We start from the raw sequence: 9768 nt of genomic DNA, 5'->3' as shown, positions 1-9768 counted from the left end.
ATTATGAAGTTGAACCCTAAAGTCTAGATCTCTCCAACATAATTTTATGACCTCAAGGTGCTAATCTAACCATTCATTCTGAACTTCAGGTACAGCAGAACATAAATATTATTTTAACTTCCTGAAAGCAACACTCTGAACTATATGAAACCTTAAAACTACTTATAGCTCTAAAATACCTGATTTTTTGTGTCTTTGAAGAACATTACTGACTTAGTTTTCACCAACTCAACCAACAGACATGCAGCTGGTATTTTACCGCCATATAGTCTTCTTGGCTGAAAGGAACTATTTCCATAATTGAATCCAATAATTTATTCCTGGACTAAGAAAATGCAAAATTAGACACTTAAAAAATCACAAACCATAAAACAAGATGGGGAAGGAAAATAACATTTCCCACTTGATCATTACACTCTATTTTGGTGACTGTCAAAAACAATATATAATTTACAGTACTTTATATTTAAGCATCTGGCAGTTTGATTAATTTTATTAATTAATTTCTTAGAATTTTATCAACTGTGCTTCACCATAACTTGTATTAAAAAAAAAGTACACAGTGAAAAATAGCTTTGAGAGGAATTAAAGATGTCATTGTCAGAGATTTGATGTTATTAAGTTATCATCTGGAAAGGGCAAGTTGAAGCAAAATTAGAAATTTAAGAGACAAAAAAAACCAATTTTCAAGCTAAATGTTCATTTCAATGATATGTAACAAGCACTTAAATTTAAGGTGTTCAAAATTACATAGCTTCTGAAAGTTACTAAATTATTGGCTTCTTTAAAGAAATATTTGCTGGGAAATACGTTCTTATATTTTGGAGCTAGTCTTTAAATTCCAGTTAAAAATGTGGGTGCCTGGTACTTTGGATTCTGCCTCCTGCTTGGCACTCAGTGGGCTAAGTCCTGCAGGACCTGCACGGAGAAATTCTGCTCAAGCTCTGGATCAGCTCCTTGGGTCAGAGATCTTCCTCTAGGGGGAGAAAATCAATCCATTTGCTGCACTAGTTGTTATGCAGTCTGCTATCTGGACATCATACCGCTGATATGTTGAAAACATCTCTCAACTGACAGCTTTCTGAAACTGGTTTTCCCAGTTATCCAGCTGATGAGCTTATAGCCACCCCACATTTTCCTGACCACTGCAATTTCACAAGCAGGGTCTAGTGAGGCAATCACCTGACCTCAGCAAAACCACTGCCGAAAGGAAATTTCGTGAACATTGTTGTCAGCACAGCTGGATGGACTCACATTGCTTTCCTTTGCAGATTTGTGAATTCCAGCAGCCAGCAATGGTGTTCCTGGGTTCTTGCTGGCATGTGTCTGCATCTGGCTCACGCTTCTTTCTCAGGTGGTTAAGCAAACTGCCCATTTCCGGAAAAGTTCAGCAGTACAGGAGAAAATTTGCATGTGGCCTCTGTCTCATGACAAGGAATTGCAGAAATGACCTGTTATTTCAAAATTGGGGTAGAAAAGTATGCTGCAGGGCAAAATCCACACACATAACTCTTTTTGAGTGCCCACACACGCGTATACATGCTGCTTAGGTCTGTGTGATCAATTGAATAAAGGTTGCATAAATTTTCTTATTTTATTCTTACCCATATACATTGCTACATAGTGTAAGGCAAGATTACCATCCAGAATAATAGTATCTTACTACAAATTTTGTTTTGAATAATCTCACGTGTGTTTTGAAATATCTTTTATATTGATGAGTGCTTCCTGAACATTGAGTTAGGAATGGTTATACACACAAACTGAGGGGAGGTTAAAAAGGGCAAAGACCCCAGAGACTCCAGCAAAGGGAAAGAAAGCCTAAAATCCACTCGTGCGGGCAAAGAGGAAGGAAAAGTTGGGAACCCGGACTGATGGAGTGGTACAAGCGTTTGCAAATTTTGAGATTAGTATTTATCTTCTCCCACCTCCCTTTGCTCCCATCAGCTCCTTGTGTCCCATCTAAACTCCAAGTTCCCAACTGTTTTTTCCCCCTTAATATCATAGTCTGGCTGCAGAATAATCCAATGATTTCCTTCTGCCCCGCAGATTCAACAGTTCAGCCCTTTAGTTGTACTATAAGAGATGAACTTATTAACCAATAAGCCAAAAACAGTGATTACCTAACAGTGCCTTAGAATCTTAGATTTCAGTGAGATGTTTATAACTAAAGAATAAATTGGCAGAGACTGAGGTACCTTAATTGAAATAAACAGTGAGGGAAAAATCAGTCTTCAGTGCTGTGGAGGGAGGGAAACATTGGTCAGAGAGACTATGAAATCAAGACACAGGCGTCCAAAATTATAAGGCAATGTCCAGTGTTGTTAACAAATTACAGGTACTGTAATCAAGAGGTGCTCACTAAAGTTGAAATAATTGGTTTGATGCTTAATAAAAGGAATCTGTCTTATCTCATTATACTAGTAACCAGACATGGTCTCCAAAATAAAGACAAAACCAGATTCATGAGAAACAAAAAGGAGCTTACGGGCAGCCTTATGAGATACATGGGTGTTAGGGGATCGTTTCACTATCCAAAGCCAACACAGTGAAATGAACCTTGACCACCCATCAACCACCCATCCGCGGTTCTAAATCATATGGCTCACTGTGCAGAAATGGAACAGTTGCAATGTGACTGCACTCTAACTGCATTTGGAAAAAATATACATAAACCCTGAAATATCTTGCAGTCAAACAATGGCTCTCAGGATCCACTTTCCATCATGAGACCATCCGAGACCACCTGCGAGCTCCAGGACTTCGAAGCACGGGGTTGGTTACACTCTTCCTCAGATAGTTAAGAAATCTTGTGCAGAGTTGTAAATCAGGACAGAAAAATACTGCTCTTGTTCTGGGCCTGAACTTCCAAGGAAAAAGAGCTAGAATAGCTAGCCTGCCTCTGCCAACAGGGCTGGTGATATATTTTTCATCTAATCTATATTTGCTTTCAGTAATACAAGGCCAGTCTCCCTGAGTTCTCTCACCCTTTGACCACTCCAATCGAGGTCTCTTGAATATTATTCTTCATATATGGAATGTTCAATAAAGTAGAGTGCCTTGGCCCATTGAATCATCTTGGGTTATTTGCTCCCCAAGCCATTCCAACCAAGCCTCTATGAGGTAGCTCTGGAACCCCTTGGAATCCTGGCCTGGGATGAATTTACCTCTTTATTGTTTGGTCCTTAACTCAGCTTATTTTATTAATTGCAATGAACAACGGTGCTGGACCCTGCATCTTTGTTTTAAGGAATTCAAGTAAGCAAATGAGAACATTTGATGACTGACCACTATAAATAGGGCACTCTACTGGAATTTGAATTTCTTCAATATAAGCAAAGCAATTAAATAATAAACACACAAACATTGCTTTCCTGGTTCTAAAGTTGGACTAGAGGAGGTATGTTATAGGTAAAGTTAATTCACACATCCTATTCTAAATCACAATCAGAACTCTAATTAAAAATCATCTTCTGAGAAATGAGTCCCTCTTCTCACTAAGATTCAGATTTTCCCTCAGGTCATTGTCACTGCTCTGTGTTCTAGTGCATTCTATTCTCTCTCTCTCCTCTCCCCCTCTCTTCCCACCCCTCAGATCCAATTTGATGAAACATCCAATAACTTTCCCAGGATTGATATTTACTTTTTTGTGCATGCCCCTCCTCCATACTTATATGGTGAAATTTCTGAGATCAGGAATCTAGATTGACACCTTCTGGTACTACTCAACCTTGACATAACATCCCCAACCAAATGAATCAGTAATGCTCTCTTTTTCAGGCTGCTACAAGACTAGCCACTTTTCAGACTTCAGGTCTCAATTTAAATGTCATCTTATCAATGAGGCCTTATGGGGCAGAGTATATCTGAAACATTGCTCAGCATTGCCAAGGAGTTAATCTACCTTTCAGCATCCCATTTGTTTGCTTCAGAGCAGCTCAGTTGTAATAATTTATGTGTTTCTTTATATTTTTTTATTTTTCTACTGGATCAACATATATCCATGAAAGAAGGGACTTTGCTGGTTTTATTCCCTACCATACAAACAGAGTTTAGTTCATTCTCTACCACATTCATTCATTCAAAAATGTTTATTTCAGTAAAAAAGTTGCTGCATGAAATATCTGAGATTTTCTTCCAATGTTCTCCTCCAGGACTTTAATGGTGTCACAGCTTATATTTAAGTCTTTTATCCACCTTGAATTTATTTTGGTGTATGGTGTAAGTTGGTGCTCGAGTTGCACTTTTTTTGCACCTAGCTGTCCAGTTCTCCCAACACCATTTGTTGAAGAGGCTGTTATTAGTCCATTTTATGTTGTGGCCCACTTTGTCAAACATTAATTGGCTGTAGAGATTTGGGTTTATTTCTGGGCTCTCTGTTCTGTTCCATTGGTCTATGTACCTGTTTTTTATGCAAGTACCAGGCTGTTCTGATTAAAGTAGCCTTGTAATACAGTTTGGTATCAGGTATTGTGATCCCTCCTATTTTCTTCTTCTTTCTCAAAATGGCAGCTGCTATTCGGGGTCATTTATGGTTCCATGTAAATTTCTGAAGTGTTTGTTCTATGTCTGCAAAGTATGTCATTGGTACTTTAATAGGTATTGCATTGAATCTGTAAATTCCTTTGGGTAGTATGGGCATTTTGATTATGATAATTCTTCCAATTCATGAACATGGCATATATGTCCCCTAGAGCAAGGGACACAAAGGAAAGAATAAACAAATGGGATCTCATCAAAATTAAAAGCTTTTGCACAGCTAAAGAAAACAGTATTAAAATAAAAAGCGGACCAACTGTATGGGAAAACATATTTGCCAATGATACCTCAGACAAGAGTTTAATCTCAAAAATATACAAAGGCCTTACATGACTCCACTCTAAGAAGACAAGCAACCCAATTAAAAAGTGGGCAAAGGACTTAAACAGACATTTCTCCAAGGAGGATATACAGAAGATCCAGAGACACATGAAAAGATGCTCAATATTGCTAGCTATCAGAGAGATGCAAATTAAAACCACAATGAGATACCACTTTACAATGGTCAGAATGGCCATTATAAACAAAACAATAAACAAGTGTTGGAGAGATTATGGAGAAGAAGGGACACTAATTCACTATTGGTGGGATTGCAGACTGGTACAACCACTTTGGAAAATAGTATGGAATTTTCTCAGAAAACTAAATATGGACCTGTCTTTGGACCCAGCAATTCCATTGCTAGGATTATACCCTAAGAACCCTGAAACACCAATCCAAAAGAACCTATGCACCCCAATGTTCATAGCAGCAAAACTTACAATAGCCAAGACCTGGAAGCAACCTAGATGGCTGTCAGTAAATGAATGGATCAAAAAACTATGGTACATTTACACAATGGAATTCTATGCAGCATAAAGAAAGAAGGAGCTCCTGCCCTTTGCAACAGCATGGTTGGAACTGGAAAGCATTATGCTGAATGAAATAAGCCAGGCAGTGAAAGACAAATACCATATGATCTCCCCTTTAAGAGGAAGCTAAACAACAAAACAAACAAGCAAGCAAAATAAAAACAAAGACGGTGAAATAGAGAACAGGAGGACAGTGACCAGAGGGGAGGGGGGAGGGAATTTCAGGAGAAAAAGGGGAAGGATTTACTGGAACTAGTATAAAGGACACATGGACAACAACTAAGGGGGGTGGAAATGGGAAGGAGGTGAGGACCACTGAGGGGGTGGGCTGGGATGGGAGTACAAGACAGAAAACTGTACTTGAACAATAATTAAATTAAAAAAATTTAAATGTTTATTTCAATTTTATATTTCAAATATAAATAACAAATATTTGAAAAAAGATTTATTATTGAATTATATTTTATCCATCCATCTGGATTCTCAAGATGATGATGAAGAAGATAATGATAGAAATAAACCTTTGGGGAAATCTCATATATGTAATAAATTAACTCCAAATAGAGTTTTGATTCCCATTTAAAAACAAAATTAAAAACTTTAATTAATTTTAAATTAAAAGCAACATTTGCTAAAACAATTAGTACATTTAAAATAGACAGAAATGAGTGTACTTTTTGGTGAGTTGGGCACAAAAACGATGTTGAATAGAGGTGATCGATTTATTGAGTTCCATGGAATGAGTCAGTCCAGGCTTTACAGGCTCTGGGCAGGTGAGCATGGCCTGGAGTTACAGTTGACTAATGAGAAAAGGTGATATTAGGAGTAGTTCTACTCAGATCATTGCCTTTATTTCAGGTTGTGTAATCTATTTCTTGACTGTCAACCATCTTGACATTGGAAATAACCATCCCTTTTTTCCCTCCAATTCAGTTGACAGGCATGACTGTTTTTATTCCTGCTGCCAGTGGTTAAATAGCTACTTGCATGGAGTTCTTGCCAAAATGGTAATGTTATCAGGTACCACCCGGGTAACCAACTTCTAAAACCCATGTATTTGGCAGCAGTTTGGCAGCAACGTTTCATGTCTTTCTCTTTCTTTTTTGTGCTTTGCTTTTATTTCTGTCTATAGAAAAATGACGTCAAAGGGAAAGGACCTTAACATTTCATCAGAATAACACACTAACTTTCTTCCCAGTATTTCTTTGGTTATAGTTAAATGTCCTCACAATGGCTTTCACAATATTTTTGAACCAATATGGAAAGATCAAAATCAAATCCCCAGGTCATGTATATGGGGTCATTTCCATTGCTTGTCTCTTATCAGTATAACCTTAGGAAAAGCCAATGGTTTGATTCAGTGATTACCATAATTGTCATCAAAGTAATCAATGAATCAGAACTATACGTTTAGGAGACTCTTAGGATACAATGAAATACAAGAAATTGTTAGAGAGCTCAAGGAACTCAGAAGGCGTGGGAAGGAGGTGCTTTATTGGTCAACTAATGGTGTGGACTATATAACCTTAGGACTGGAGGCATCATTAGAAATCATCTAATCAAGACCCTCACTTTATAGCTATGCAAGCAGAGCCCAGAAAATGTAAGTGACTTGTTCGAGGTTATTAAATGTGCCAATGGCAGAGTCAGAGCCAGGGCCCTTGATTCCCCACCAGGTATCAATTTAGAAGGAATTAATTGACATCCACCGAACACAGAGTGGGAACTGGGACAACACCTTGGGGAGTACAGAAATGCTTCGGAACTGCCAAATAGGAACCTGGAGAAGGGAATTACAATAACAGCCACCATTTATTGAGAAGCTATTATGTGAGAGGCACATTCTTGACATTTTATAAAGTGATCTCTAATGTTCACAACAGCTCTGAAAAGCGGATATTTTTCATTTTATTTTCAAAATGAGGAAATGAATTCAGCAAAGTTAATGAACTAGCCTAAGGTCACAGAGTCAGAAATATGATTCACAATGAACTACGCTGAACCAAAGCTCGCATTCTTTCTGCGAAACCAAATTTTCCCAAGAGAATATTAAAGGTGTAGGGGCCATGTCTGATCTGACCAGAGGGCTCCTCTAATGGAAGCATGTGAAGGGTAGGGTCAAATGGTCCCGTGATTATAGGAGACTCGCACGCTGCACTAATGACTGAAGACTTCAGAGGATTCATTAACTAACTAATATCAGTTTTGAAACTCAGTGCTTCAGGAATGGGCCTCTTGTAGTGAAGGCCAGGTGATCAATTTGGTTAGAAGACTGATGAAGACGGATACCAATAATGCAGGGCCCTCCTGTTTACTCACAATGCTACAACATATTCAGACAGGAGGACTTGAAAAATGATCCCAAGTCCTCAGCGGCAGTTTTCCCTCCTGTATGGCCAGTATTGATTTTCAGTGTAGACTTACTGCTATCGGCTGCTGATTGGTTACACACCTGTTCTGTTGGAGGTAGCCATGCCAAAGCCGATGTTCCAATTTTGTAAAGAACTCCTTTATGTGTCTAAGATAAACCTAGATTACCCTTCAAAGATACAGTTCCCTGGCATCATGTGTGTCTCTCCAAATACTTCAAATCCAGCATCTTCATTAGTAAATCCAATATTAGTTAACCTAATGTCAGTGTTGTAGAAGGCCCTGGAAATTTATATTTTGTTCAACAGCAAATACGTCTGTTCAGTATTTCGCTAGTGTTTACCTTTCACCCTCTATCTTCCTACCACTCATTAACAGGTGTCAGCCATTGCTAACCACTCAGAGAGCTCTTGGTTTTGCTACTCTGGCTGCATGAACTCCCCCTGGAACTCTCCTGCTCAATTTTCAAATACCCTTGAAGACGGCCTCCTGCAGTAACTCACCCTATTTATGCTACGGCAGAATCCTGTGCTGAAATATCTCAGATCAATTATATTTTACGACTATTGTTGAATTGATTGCATGGTTACCCTCTATACTGAACATTTCTCATAGATGCAATTTTGATTTTCAACTTAGGTTTGATTGTTCCAAGCTACAAAAGACTAAGGACTGCTTTATAAGTATTTTACAAGAAAATATTGGAGAAAGAAAGAATAGAAAAAGGAAGAAGAAGGTGGAAGAAGAAATAGCTATGTGTGGGTGAATTAAATCTACAAGTAATTGTGATTGTTCTGGGATTTCTAGTTTATCAATTTGTGGTTGATTAAAGAGTTAGGTTGACCCTGGCTGGTGTAGCTCAGTGGATTGAGCGCGGGCCTGCGAACCAGACGATCGCGGTTCGATTCCCAGTCAGGGCACATTGCCTGGGTTGCAGGCAGGTTCCCTGCAGGCCAACTCCCAGCAGGGGACACACGAAAGGCAACCATACATTGATGTTTCTCTCCCTCTCCTTCCCCTCTAAAGATAAATAAATAAATAAAATCTTAAAAAAAATAAAATAAAAAAATAAAGAGTTAGGTTGGTTATGTTACCTCAACAGAGAGACCATTTAGTTACCCAATCACATCAACCAAGAAAAATATCTAAAAAACTGTCAACCCTTGTGCACAAGGATGTGTTACTTGTGCACAAAAGCACATCAATCATGTATAAATATTAAATAAATAAAGAAGAATACAGATTCAAGTAAAGTTAGATCATTGTTTACTCTGAAACCATTAATATTCTTAGCAGTCACCCAGTGCCTAGCAAAAGGCTGGGGACATGCTACACGGGAAGAGATGATAATGGCTCACTCATCATATTTTTTAACCTCTGTGCATAGCACAGTGTCTGGCACATAGCAAATTTTAAATTGAAATTTTGGTAAATGTTAAAATGATATTCCATACTTTATGCCTGTTGACAGAACCCTGGTTTCCTTATTTATAGTCTTGTGACCTCTGTGAGCCCCAGTTTCCTCTTCTGGAAACAGAAGCAAATACATATCTACTCACTTTTGCTATTCAGATTACCAAAGATGATACATTTTAGGAGACTTGATATCAGTTGACCACAAAGCACAAATGCCTATGAAATATTTGTTATCAATTACTATAGGAAATGTTCTTTTAAAAACCAAGATTTATCAATATGTGTCTGATTGGATGCAATTCTATGAAATCTATTACTAGAAAATTACTGTTCCATTGCTAGTTTATTCATTTGGTTTAGTGTTGATCTGATGAAGCTATTGTTGTGGGTTTAATTATTGAACAAGTACCTTCGTATTTTCTCAGGAAGACATCTTCTTTGTATATAACTGATGTCTGTCAAAGGAGAAACCAGGGAGAAAGTAACACTCATTATATACAACCCATTGCTGCTTAGAAAGGGATTACAGAGGGAGAAACTCATCTTTTCATTCTTCCTCTACTCTAGGCACTGGCCTTGGTGATACGCACAT

Source organism: Sturnira hondurensis, unplaced genomic scaffold, assembly GCF_014824575.4.
Source record: "Sturnira hondurensis isolate 20B ecotype Veracruz unplaced genomic scaffold, ASM1482457v3 Scaffold0001872, whole genome shotgun sequence".
Classification (NCBI taxonomy): domain Eukaryota; kingdom Metazoa; phylum Chordata; class Mammalia; order Chiroptera; family Phyllostomidae; genus Sturnira; species Sturnira hondurensis.
This window is presented reverse-complemented; position numbering follows the sequence as displayed.